The 14,275-nt window shown below is 37.9% G+C and overlaps 1 protein-coding gene across 8 annotated transcripts in view; it reads left to right on the top strand.

The window, feature by feature from the left end:
- Nucleotides 1-14,275, top strand: part of NUMB (NUMB endocytic adaptor protein) — a 186,310-nt gene that overhangs the window by 37,677 nt on the left and 134,358 nt on the right. The window contains exon 1 of one of the 8 annotated variants that reach the window (XM_064292715.1): nucleotides 5,788-8,383. The exons of the other annotated variants lie outside the window; for them this stretch is intronic. The gene's annotated coding sequence lies outside the window, so the exon portion shown is untranslated. Of the gene's footprint in view, nucleotides 1-5,787; nucleotides 8,384-14,275 lie in introns of those variants that run through there. 8 annotated transcript variants of the gene reach the window in all.

Raw genomic sequence — 14,275 nt, 5'->3', positions numbered from 1 at the left:
GTAGACCTTCTGTCTTATGTCCTTGTTCCCTGGGGAGGCCGAACTCCCAGCTACACTGCTCATTTCTGGACCAGGAGCCCAGTGGGTCCCTGACTTTAGCCCCACTTACTTTACATTTATGTTCCATATCATTGTCTGAGAGATATTTATATTATTTCTTGATCTAAGCTATGCATTTCTTTATTTATATGATATATTTATGTATATAACTATTATTTAGATGAATTTATTGCATCATCTTGGCTGGAAGTCTTTTTAATCTTTCAAAGCCACAGTATCTCATCTTTAAAACTGGTCTTGAGAAAAACCAAACCCAGTGCCGTCCAGTTGATTCCGACTCATAGCGACCCTGTAGGACAGAATAGAACTGCCCCATAGAGTTTCCAAGGAGCGCCTGGCGGATTCAAACTGTAGACCCTTTGGTTAGCAGCCATAGCACTTAACCAGTACGCCGCCAAGGTTTCCAAAACTGGCCTTAGATCCTCCTATTTCTTAGTGTTTCTTTGTGCTGATGAAATGAGATTATACATATACATATACACTTAAATATAAATTCTTAGAACAGTGCCTGACATATAAACCAAAACCAAACCCGTTGCCATCAAGTTGATTCCAACTCACAGTGACCCTACAGGACAGAGTAGAACTGCCTCATAGGGTTTCCAAGGAGTGTCTGGTGGATTTGAACTGCCTACCTTTTGGTTAGCAGCCAAGCTCTGAACCACTACGCCACCAGGGCTCTGCCTGGCATATAGTAGGTACTTTTTATATATGAATATGGAAACCCTGGTGGTGTAGTGGTTAAGAGTTATGGCTGCTAACCAAAAGATTGTCAGTTCTAATCTGCCAGGTGCTCCTTGGGAACTCTGTGAGGCAGTTCTGCTGTGTCCTATAGGGTCATTATGAGTCGGAAGCGACTTGGCGGCTACAGGATTTTACATATGAATATACCAGGAATCCCTGGGTAGCATATAATGGTTTGTGCTCGGATACTAACCAAAAGGTTGGTTTTTGAATCTACTCAGAAGCACACTGGAGGAAAGACCTGGCATCTGTTTCCAAAAGGTCACAGCCATTGAAAACCCTATGCACAATTCTGCTCTGACACACACGGGATTGCCACAACACAGAAGTTACTCGACAGCAACTGGTTTGAGTTACATAATATCCATATGCCTACAAGGAATATCAGTTAATATAACTATTACTCATATTTACGTACCAGTCACTAGTGCCAAAGATGAAGTTGTTGAAGCTTTTTACCAACTTCTGCAGTTTGAAATTGATCAAACATGAAATTAAGGTGCGTTGATAATTATTGGTGATTAGAATGTGTAAGTTGGAAACAAAGAAGGATCAATAGTTGGAAAATATGGCCTTGACGATAGAAACAGTGAGGAAGAATGCATGATAGAACTTTGCAAGACCAGCGACTTATTCATTGCAGATCCTTTTTTAGGATGACTGTACATGTTTTTTTTTGTACACGTAGACCTCACCAGACGGAATACACAGAAATAAAGTAGACTACATCTGTGGAAAGAGATGATGGAGAAGCTCAATATTATCAGTCAGAACAAGGCCAAGGGCTGACTGCCGAACAGACCAGCAATTGCTCATATGTAAGTTCAAGCTGAAGCTGAAGAAAATTAAAACAAGTCTACGAGAGCCATAGTATGACCTTGAATGTAGAGACCATCTCAAGAATAGATTTTACACATTGAACACTAATGACTGAAGACCAGACAAGTTGTGGGATCACATCAAGGACATCATACGTGAAGAAAGCAAAAGGTCACTAAAAGGACAGGAAAGACCAGAAATGGATGTCAGAAGAGACTCTGAAACTTGATCTTGAATGCAAAGTAGCTAAAGTGAATGGAAGAAATAAAGTAAAAGAGCTGAACAGAAGATTTCAAAGGGCAGCTCAAGAAGATAAAGTATTATAGTGAAATATTGCAAAGACCTGGTGTTAGAAAACCAAAAGAGAAGAAGATCCTCAGCATTTCTCAAGCTGAAAGAACTGAAGAGAAAATTCAAGCCTTGAGTTGGACTTTTGAAGGATTCTATGGGCAAAACATTGAACGACACAGGAAGCCTCAAAAAAAGATGGAAGGAATATACAGAGTCAGTGTACAAAAAATAATTGGTTGATATACTGCCATTTCAGGTGGTAGCATATGATCAAGAACTGATGGTACTGGAGGAAGAAGTCCAAGCTGCACTGAAGGCATTGGTGAAAAACAAGTCTCCAAGAATTGACGGAATACCAATTGAGATGTTCAACAAACGGATGCAGTGCTGGAAGCATTCGCTTGTCTATGCCAAGAAATTTGGAAGACAGCTACGTGGTGAACAGACTGAAAGAGAACCATATTTGTGCCTATTCCAAAGAAAAATGATCCAGTGGAATGGGGAAATTACTGAACAATACCATTAATATCACATGCAGGTGAAATTATGCTAAAGATGATTCAAAAACAGTTGGCAGCAGCATATGGACAGGGAACTGCCAGAAATTCAAGCTGGATTCAGAAGAGGATGTGGAACAAGGGATATCATTGCTGACATTAGATAGATCTTGGCTGAATGCAGAGAATATCAGAAAAATGTTTACCTGTGTTTTGTTGGCTATACACAGCATGTGACTGTGTAGATCATAACGAATTATGAATAACACTTGGAAGAATGGAAATTCTAGAACACTTAATTATGCTCATGTGGAACCTGTACATAGCCCAAGAGGTAGTCGTTAGAACAAGGGGGATCCCATATCTTTTAAAATCAAGAAAGGAGTGCATCAAGGTTGTATCCTTTAACCCTACTTATTCAGCCTGTATGCTGAGCAAATAATCTGAGAAACCAGGCTACGTGAAGAGGAATGGGGCATCAGGATTGAAGAAAGACTCGTTAACAACCTGTGATACGCAGATGACACAGCTTTGCTTGCTGAAAAATGAAGAGGATTTGAAGCACTGATGAAGATCAAAGACTACAGCCTTCAGTATGGGTTATACCTCAACATAAAGAAAACAAAAATCCTCACAACTGGACCAGTAAGCAACATCATGATAAATGGAGAAAGTATTGAAGTTGTCAAGGATTTCATTTTACTTGGATCCACAGTCAACACCCATGAAAGCAGCAGTCAAAAAATCACACAATGTATTGCATTGGGCAAATCTGCTGCCAAAGACTTCTTTCAAGTGTTAAAAAGCAAAGATGTCACCTTGAAGACTAAGGTGTGCCTGACCCAAGCCATGGCATTTTCAGTTGCCTTATATGCATGTGAAAACTGGACAATGAATAAGGACGACCAAAGAAGAATTGAAGCCTTTGAATTATGGTGTTGGCGAAGAATATTGAACATACCATGAACTGCCAGAAGAACAAACAAATCTGTCTCTGAAAAAGTACAACCAGAATGCTCCATTGAAGCTAGGATGGCAAGACTACGTCTCACATACTTTAGACATTTTATCAGGAGGAACCAGTCCCTGGAGAAGGACACCATGCTTGGTAGATTGTCAGCAAAAAAGAGTAAGACCCTCAACTAAATGGATTGACACAGTGGCTGCAACAGTGGGCTTAAGCATAAAGATTGTAAGGGTAGCGCAGGACCAGGCAGTGTTTTGTTCTGTCGTGCATAGGGTCGCTATGAGTCAGAACTGTCTGGACGGTGCCTAACGACATGGGGATGGTGCAGGACTGAGCAGAGTTTTGTTCCGTTGTATGTGGAGTCACCATGAGTTGAGGGTGATTTGAAGGCAGCACTATGGGTGTAGCTGTGCTTCTTACTTAATGTGATAAGACTTTAATAAGCTATGCAGATTTACTTTCATTATAATTTAGTTTTAGGATACTTCTGACATTTTTGGTCTAAAGCTGATTTTATTTAAAGCTTTGGTTATAAGACTTGAAATCTTTGTAAATCTTTATACAAAAACTAAATACTGTTTTCTATGTTTTGTACACATCTTCAGTTTAAAATGGAATATAGTGCAAAGTTTACTTATAAATCAGCTGTTTGTAATCCAGAATATTTTTTTCCATTTAGCCGAGCAAACTTTTGTTGCAGGCCTACTTTTATCAGGGTATTCTGTGGGATCTGTGACATACAGAGGTGAATATGACAAAGTCCTTGTTTTCAAGAAACAAAAAGACTTTATTGGATATATTAGACAAAACAAATTAACTGCTGTAATGATCAACTCGAGAATCTCAGTGGCTGAACAGAATAAAAGCTCATTTCTCGTCTCTACCCAGTCTATTGTGGGTTGATGGGATAGAGGGAAGACCATGCAGTAGTCATTCAGTGACCCAGAGGCTCTTTTTCTCTTTGGCTTCACCTAAAGAGATCTCTGAACCTTGTCTGTTTCGCTGGCAGGAGGGGAAATAGAATAAGCGCTAGGTGAAAGTTTTTTGTGGACAAGGGTCATAGCGATGCCTATCACGTGTGTCTGCATTTCATGAGCAAGAGCAGTCACATGGCCACACCTAACTGCAGAGAGACTGGAAAATATAATCCAGAACACTTTTGCCACAGTGGGGACATGTTTACAAGCTGGCGCATGTTATAATGGTGCCAAAATTAAAAACAAGTTAACTTTTTTCAATTCTCAAAAATAATACATGCCGGTAGAAGGCTACTTAGTCCCTTACAACAAAAAGGAGGATAAAGGTATAGATTTTTCTAAAAATTATTTGGTAAGAGTCGATAAAAACCCACCAACTCAGTGCCGTCGAGTCGATTCCAACTCATAGAGTTGATAGAAGACTTAAAGAAGGCATATGTATGTACAGGTGTCATAGATTATAGAAGTAATGTGGTGACTTTTAAGTCAGGAAAAAGGGATGTAACAGTGTGTATGATGGAGGAAATAAGGTGATGCTTGAGGCACAGATGGTGTAGATAAAGATTCTTTTCCTTAAAGATGCTGACTGGGGTAAAGATCCTGTGGGGAAAAGACTAGAGAGACAAAAAGTAGGGATAAAATATAGGACAGGCTTTCAGCTTGTTTACAGTACAACTAATACGCTTGCATATTCCCTAGCTGCTTCTGAGTTTTAAGGCCTCATTCTGGTCAGTTAAACTTTACCTATAAATTCAGAAGCACAAATTTTTAAGTTTTTCTTTCAAAACCAGAAATGTCAGTTAAATTTTTTTTTCTTGGATTTTGGACTTGAATTAGTGGAAGGATGACTCTTGTAGACTATCAGCTACCACCGTTTTTTAGGAAAGTTCACGCATATCATTCTGCCCTTTAAAGATGTGTCTAGAAAGATTGTGCTGCTGATAAATGATCCTACTTCCTTATTTCGTCAGCTGAAATAATAAGACGTACCATTTCCTTTTTCCTCTTACATCAAGCCCCAAGTATGCCTTTGCTTTTATTTTTGTCTTATATTGTAAACTGCTATGTGAACGTAAATGTTTGGAACCATTCTTGATATTACCAAGTAAGAAACAGGCTCGATACTGTTTAGAGTTTTAAGTTAATATACCAGTCCCGAATGAGAACTAATTCAATGTGCCATCCTATCATTTTCAGACAAGAGAGCTGACCTAGTGACTACATTAGAGGCACTTGGGTTCAGCTTAAATTTCATAAAATTCTTAATGGCTGTGCATTTCTTCTCAAATTTTTTTTTTAAAGACTTTATTCTTTTTTTTAGTAGATCTGAATAACTAAATCAGAATCATTAGAATTCTTATCGAGAATCTGTCAGGTATTAGGAAGTAATTAGACACTATATGTCATAAAAAAAAAAAAAAAAAAAATATGTCATAGTTACTGCTAAAATGTTACTTTTTTTCTTTTTCAGTATTTCAGTATCAGCCTCTTTGGCCATTAACACATCATTTTATGATCTAAGGAATTTTCTTATACATATCTGTATTGCCATGTTGTACCTTGAATAGTAGTATAGACCAAAAAACCAAACCCATTGCTGTCAAGTCGATTCCGACTCATAGCGACCCTATGGGACAGAGTAGAACTGTCCCATAGGGTTTCCAAGGAGCGGCTGGTGGATTTGAACTGCTGACCTTTTGGTTAGCAGCTGAACGCTTAACCACTGTCCCACCAGGGCTCCAAGTAGTAGTATAGTGTGATAAAAAGAATACAGGATTTGAAATCAGAGGGCTTGAAGGCCTATCTCTGTCGCTTACTACCTCTGTGGCTTTGTCCTTGACCTTTTTGAGACTTAGACCTTTTTGAGATTGCTTTCCTGACAAGTAATATGAAAATATATCACTGTAAGGATTAAGATTAAATAAAAGTGCTTTGTAAACTGTAACATATACTCTTTGTTAGAGTGTTTTTCAGTTTGGACATTTATTGTGTATTAGCAAAATGATACTGCCTTCAAAGGTTGCCATCATATGAGTGAAAAGACTGCCAGCATTTGGTTTGATATATCAGTTTTCATTTAGGGTAAATACATTTTATCTGCCTTTATATTTCCCCTAATAATTAACTTCCTGACTGTATAAGGATTTCTCCTTAGCCAAATTAGAACTTGGTTAGGCATTTTATTATCACATTCACATGATGAAAAAAGGTTGTCTGGAGATCACACTAGGACTTAGCATTTCTCGAAGTTACTGGTTTTCAGTAGGGACAGTGCTGTCCCAATGAGGTGTGAACTTTGAGGGTGCCCTTTTGGTTGCTATGGTGGTTAGGAAGAGGAGGGCAGCACTGATATTCAGTGAGCAGTGGCCAGGAATGCCAGATATATCCTACAAGTTCTGCACGGTTTTTGAACATTTTCCCAGACGTTCTTGTAGGTGAAAAACCTGTTTATACTTACCTGATTCTAATTCTGTTTTACATTTAAACACAAAGTATTTTTGCGTGGTTTTAGTAGACACTGAACTTTCTAGGAATGTAACTACTCAGTAAACTGAGGAGCAAATTGTACTTTGTTTTGCTCAGAACTTTACAAAGAGTTTGTTCACCATTTCAGAAAATCTTATTACCAGTGAATGCTATTACAATTTGTGGTATCTGGTTTTCTAATGCAACTCTTGTCAGTCTGCATTTGTAGCTGTCACAATCATGGTGATTCCATACACAGTGCAATCATCTGACTCTTTCTCTAATAATACGAGTTCTAATATGGTTATACCCAAGCATTTATATTTTAAAGTAACTGTTAAATGTATAATAAAATATATCAGTTTCTTTGCTTTTCTTATATTACCTTAAGCATTATATTAATTTTTAAAAAATTGAGTATAGGTAGGTTATCTATTTGCATTTTATTTCAGGCTTATGCCCTTAGAAATTAAAACAAAACACAACTTTTGTTTTAGTGGGACTTCAGGATGGAGACTATATTTTTTACAGAAGTCCATGTTGCCTTTTTAGGGAGAAACAGGAGGTCCATGTTGGACCTACATTATAGATGTCTATTTTCCTCCTCTTCTCTTGCTTCCCTTTCTCTCCACCTTACTTTCTCCCTTCCCTTCCTCTTTCCCCTTCCTAGTATGAAGTATTTGATCCATACACAGAATATGTTACTGTGTATGTAAGTAATGAACGATATAGTAAAACCAATACCTGTGAACCCACCACCCATCTTAAGAAATAGGAATTTACCAGTATTGTTGGTGTGTTCCTCCTTGATTTCCACTCACCTGTCTCTCTACCAGGGGTAAAACTATTCTGACTTTTGTGTCGGTTTTATTTTATTGTTTATAATTCCCTTCCTCTTCTTCCATATTATGTATGTATTTCAAAACTATATTGTTTACATTTACTTTTTTAAATTATAAAGATGGATTTATACTATATATATTCATCTTTGCTTTACTCTAATCGATACTATGTTTTTAAGATTCATCCATATTGATGTGTGTAGCTATGATTTGTTTTCTAATTGTATGACTGTAACACAGTTTCTCCTGCCTTTAGAATGTGGACATTTTTTTTTTCCATTTTATGGCTATTAAAAACATTCTTGTTCTATCTTCTAGCGTTTATCATGTTCAGGAGTTCTTCTGTGGCAAAGAATTTTAAACATGCTTGATAGTGACCCTCCCCCCAACACACACAGTTGAAACAAAAATATGAATCCTTGTTTACCGTTGCTACATGTGATGCATTCACCTTTTCCATTCTATTTCTTTTTCTCCAAGTGCTGTTGTGACCCTCTAATGAGTCTTCACAGTTCAAGATAGCTGTCTCGGCTTTCTTTGGAGACTGGCTTTCCTTTACTTACAGCTGAACTTACAGATTGACATCCAGTGGAGTGAGTAACTGGCTAAGCAGGATACACTGCTGTCGTACCTGGAAACATCTAGCTCTTGATCTCAATCACATTACGGCTGGAACTAGATCTGGATTTAGCCCTGATGTACCCACCATTCCTTGATGGAGTAAGTTCCCTAGGTGTGCTTTAAATATTCTAAGTTAAGCCAGAGTTAGACCGCTCTCTGAGGCTACATTATGGGATTGGGGAAGCTTTTGATTGTTGATGTTTATCTTCATGTCAGATTTAGCTCCTCCCTTTACTTATTTTGACTACAAATTGTATTTTCTAAGGCTCAGACTTCAATTATTTGTTCTTCAATTTTCTGGCGACTTTTCTAATGTGCACCTTCAGATATTTTTTACTTGAGTTTTTCATTCTTTTTCTGCCCTCTGCTAGATAGCTTGAATTTTTTGCTAAAGAAGGGAAAAGAGTTAGTTTACATGAGAATTTGTTTGACTTTAATCTTAAGTCATTGTAAAGTTAGTCAGCCTACAAATTTTTAACTCTGATTAAGTGACTAATGATTAGAATATGTGTGTAAACTGTAACTTAAAGAGCTATCCTTTGAACGTCAAAAAGAAAAAAAAAAAAAACCAAACCCATTTCCGTCGAGTCGATTCCGACTCATAGCGACCCTATAGGACAGGGTAGAACTGCCCCATACGGTTTCCAAGGAGCACCTGGTGGATTCGAACTTCTGACCTTTTGGTTAGCAGCCATAGCTCTTAACCACTGTGCTACCAGAGTTTCTGCTTTGAACGTCAGAAGGAGTGTATTTGCAAGTGGTGCTATTCTTGATGACTTGTGTAGGGGGTGCTGAATAACAGGACCAGGAACAAGAGTAATCAAGGTAGTGTTTGTTAAAAAAAAAAAAGCCAGACAAACCAAAAACTCATTTTTTATGAATATAGGACTAAAAAATATTAAATATTCATCCCAGTCTACAGGTGCAATTTGGTTTGGTTTATTGATGATTTTTTTGTGTGTATAATATAGTCTAGACATTTTAAATCAGTAATTACAGAGCTGCTCCATTTTTAAAGACTATATAGGATTTCAGTGTATGGATGTGCCATAGTTTGTGGACATTTAGGTTGCTAACAGTTTTTGCTATTATACGCAGTAATTCATTTATTCATCAAATATTTATTGAACACTTAGGGTGTGCCAGGCATATGTAATGGGATGTTTATTTGCACACTTATCTGTTCATTTCTGTATGATACATTTCCTGGAAGTGGGACTGTTGGGTCAAAGGATGGGGTACATTTTGAAATACGATTATTTTCCTGAAAGCTTTCATACTGATATACCATTGTTAGACACAGCCCCAGTAATGGTGAATAGGAGTGCTAGATTCTTCATACCCTACACAACACTGAATATTATTGTTTTTTTTTTATATTTATCAATCTGATATGATACTCATTTGCATCTCTTTGGTTACCAGTGAAGTTGAACATCTTACGCTTATAATTTTATTTCTTCTTTTGTCAGTTGTTCTTGATGTATTTTGCCCATATTTTTTTCTTAATGATTTGTAAGAGTTCTTTATACATTAAGAATATTAAATCTTTGCTTAATGTTGGAAATGTTTTCCCAATTTGTCATTTGTCTTTTAACTCTATTCATAATGTCTTTTGTAGACTGTATGTTTTACATTTTCTATTCTCAAATTTGGTACCTTGTTCTGATGGTCTTCCTCCACTCTGATTTAACTTTATATATTAAATGTTTTTGGACCTGAGATTATTTTTTCCATATAATTGAATAATTTCTAAAATATATTCTTTAGAAATAGAAATTTACACATGAATTGAATATTACATCAGTGATTTGGACTAAATCTAATATTGTAAGTAGTTAGGGAAAATGAGGTATGGAACATAGGTGAGAAATAAAACTTTATTTTAATAAGTTTTTTTTAATGAAAATCTTCATAGAGATTGATGAAAACCTTTCTATACTAATACTTTGCCAAAGAAAACATATTGAACTTGATTCTAAGAGTTGGGGATGTCATATCCTTGTTTCTTGTTAATTTAGGTAGAATATGGTAAATAAGAGAAATGGTACACTAATCCCCATAAGATATTCTAGAATTTGCTCTAAAAATTTCTTGCAGTATGCGTCGTCATTAGAGGTTATTGAAGTGGCTGCTGCTTCAGTTGGTATTTCTGCTCTTTGCCTTTGTAATCTGCCTCTTCCTTTTCTAGTTCCAAAATCACATTTTTTGAGATCTTGGATGAATTGTAATCTCTATTCACGTTTGTATCATGTTGATAGTTTTTTTTTTTTTCTTCTTTCTCACACTTTCATTCTTTTCTTTTCCTTTTGTTAACTTGAGCTAGGTAAGAATTGAAAACACTATTTCTGGTTTTGAAAAAATTAATTTTACCATGTCTTAGGATTCTCTAGAGAAACACAAGTAGCACGATCCCAATCTTGATTTCTCTCTCTCTCTCTCTCTCTCTATATATATAGACAGAGAGAGAGAGGAGAAATACCTATATATTTATATGTTCCGCTACTATTCTGTCCTCCTTGGGTGACCCTGCTGCTATCTCAGTATCGGTGGCATAGCTTCCAGCATCACAGCCACACACAAGCCCCCACAGTACAACAAACTGACAGACTAAGACAGACTAGGAGGAAGGACCCGGCAGTCTGCTTCTGAAAAGCATTAGCCAGTACAAACCTTATGAATAGCAGTGGAACATGGTCTGATATAGTGCTTGAAGATGAGCCCCCCAGTTTGGAAGGCACTCAAAAGATGACTGGGGAAGAGCTGCCTCCTCAAGTAGAGTCTACCTTAATGACGTGGATGGAGTCAAGCTTCCTGGACCTTCATTTGCTGATGCGGTACGACTCAAAATGAGAAGAAACAGCTGCAGACATCCATAAATAATCGGAACCTGGAATGTATGAAGTATGAATCTAGGAAAATTGGAAATCGTCAAAAATGAAATGGAACACATAAACATCAATATCCTAGGCATTAGTGAGCTGAAATGGACTGGTACTGGCCATTTTGAATCGGACAATCATATAGTCTGCTATGCTGGGAATGACAACTCGAAGAGGAATGGTGTTGCATTCATCATCAAAAAGAACGTTTCAAGATCTATGCTGAAGTACAATGCTGTCAGTGATAGGATAATATCCATACGCCTACAAGGAAGACCAGTTAATACGACTATTACTCAAATTTACGCACCAACCACTAGGGCCAAAGATGAAGAAATAGAAGATTTTTATCAGCTGCTGATGTCTGAAATTGATCGAACATGCAATCAAGATGCATTGATAATTACTGGTGATTGGAATGCAAAAGTTGGAAACAAAGAAGAAGGATCAGTAGTTGGAAAATATGGCCTCGGTGATAGAGACAATGCCAGAGATCGAATGATAGAATTTGCGAGACCAACGACTTCTTCATTGCAAATACCTTCTTTCACCAACGTAAACGGCGACTATACACAAGGACCTCGCCAGATAGAACACACAGGAATCAGATTGACTACATCTATGGAAAGAGACGATGGGAAAGCTCAATATCATCAGTCAGAACAAGGCCAGGGGCCAACTGTGGAACAGACCGTCAATTGCTCATATGCAAGTTCAAGCTGAAACTGAAGAAAATCAGAGCAAGTCCACAAGATCCAAAATATGACCTTGAGTATATCCCATCTGAATTTAGAGACCATCTGAAGAATAGATTTGATGCATTGATCACTGGTGATCAAAGACCAGACGAGTTGTGGAATGACATCAAGGACATTATCCATGAAGAAAGCAAGCAGTCATTGAAAAGACAGGAAAGAAAGAAAAGACCAAGATGGATGTCAGACGAGACTCTGAAACTTGATCTTGAGCTTCGAGCAGCTAAAGCAAAAGGAAGAATTGATGAAGTAAAAGAACTGAACAGAAGATTTCAAAGGGCCTCTCGAGAAGACAAAGTAAAGTATTATAATGACGTGTGTGAGGAGCTAGAGATGGAAAACCAAAAGGGAAGAACATGCTCGGCTTTTCTCAAGCTGAAAGAACTGAAGAAAACATTCAAGCCTCGAGTTGTAATAGTGAAGGATTCGGTGGGGAAAATATTAAATGACGCAGGAAGCATCAAAAGAAGATGGAAGGAATACACGGAATCATTATACCAAAAAGAATGAGTCGATATTCAACCATTTCAAGAGGTGTCATATGATCAGGAACCAATGGTACTGAAGGAAGAAGTCCAAGCTGCTCTGAAGGCATTGGCAAAAAACAAGGCTCCAGGAATTGATGGAATATCAGTTGAGATGTTTCAACAAACAGATGCAGTTCTGGAGGTGCTCACTTGTCTATACCAAGAAATATGGAAGACAGCTTCCTGGCCAACTGACTGGAAAAGATCCATATTTATGCCTTTTCCCAAGAAAGGTGATCCAACTGAATGTGGAAATTATAGAACAATATCATTAATATCACACGTAAGCAAAATTTTGCTGAAGATCATTCAAAAATGGCTGCAGCAGTATATCCACAGCGAGCTGCCAGAAATTCAGGCCTGTTTCAGAAGAGGATGTGGAACCAGGGATATCATTGCTGATGTCAGATGGATCCTGGCTGAAAGCAGAGAATACCAGAAGGATGTTTACCTGTGTTTTATTGACTATGCAAAGACATTTGACTTGTGTGGTTCATAACAAACTATGGATAACACTACAAAGAATGGGAATTCCAGAACACTTAATTGTGCTCATGAGGAACCTTTACGTAGATCAAGAGGCAGTTGTTTGGACAGAACAAGGGGATACTGATTGTTTTAAAGTCAGGAAAGGTGTGCATCAGGGTTGTATTCTTTCAGCATACCTATTTAATCTGTATGCTGAACAAATAATCCGAGAAGCATCAGGATTGGAGGAAGACTCATTAACAACCTGCTTTATGCAGATAACACAACCTTGCTTGCTGAAAGTGAAGAAGACTTGAAGCACTTAAAGACCACAGCCTCCAGTACGGATTATGCCTCAACAAAGAAAACAAAAATCCTCACAACTGGACAAATGAGCAACATCATGATAAATGGAGAAAAGATTGAAGTTGTCAGTGATTTTACTTGGATCCATAATCAACAGCCATGGAAGCAGCAGTCAGGAAATCAAAAGACACATTGCATTGGGCAAATCTGTTGCAAAGGACCTCTTCAAAGTGTTGAAGAGCAAAGATGTCACCTTGAAGACTAAGGTGTGCCTGACCCAAGTCATGGTATTTTCAATCACATCATATGCATGTGAAAGCTGGACAATGAATAAGGAAGATCGAAGAAGAATTGACGCCTTTGAATTGTGGTGTTGGCAAAGAATATTGAATATATACCATGGACCGCCAATAGAACGAACAAATCTGTCTTGGAAGAAGTGCGGCCGGAATGCTCCTTAGAGGCAAGGATGGTGAGACTGCATCTTACATACTTTGGACATGTTGTGAGGAGGGATGAATCCCTGGAGAAGGACATCATGCTTGGCAGAGTACAGGGTCAGCAGAAAAGAGGAAGACCGTCAACGAGGTAGATTGACACAGTGGCTGCAACAATGAGCTCAAGCATAACAACGATTGTAAGGACGGCGCAGGATCGGGCAGTGTTTCATTCTGTTGTGCATAGGGTCGCTATGAGTCGGAATCGACTCGATGGCACCTAACAACAACAACAACCGCTACTATTCATAAGGTTCAACTGGACCAATAAACAGCATCATGATAAATGGAGAACAGATTGACGTTGTCAAGAATTTCATTTTACTTGAATCTACATCAAAACCTTGGAAGCAGCAATCAAGAAATCAAAAGCCACATTGCATTGGGCAAATCTGCTGCAAAAGACCTTTTTAAAGTGTTAAAAAGAAAAGATGTTGCTTTAGTTGTGCCTGACCCAAGCCATGGTGTTTTCAGTCATCTCATATGCATGCCAAAGCTGGACAACGAATAAGAAAGGCTGAAGAAGAATTGACGCCTTTGAATTATAGTGTTGGCA

This window comes from Loxodonta africana, chromosome 10, assembly GCF_030014295.1.
Source record: "Loxodonta africana isolate mLoxAfr1 chromosome 10, mLoxAfr1.hap2, whole genome shotgun sequence".
Lineage (NCBI taxonomy): Eukaryota > Metazoa > Chordata > Mammalia > Proboscidea > Elephantidae > Loxodonta > Loxodonta africana.
Note: the sequence above shows the minus strand (reverse complement) of the source record. Positions and strands in the feature narration are given on the sequence as shown.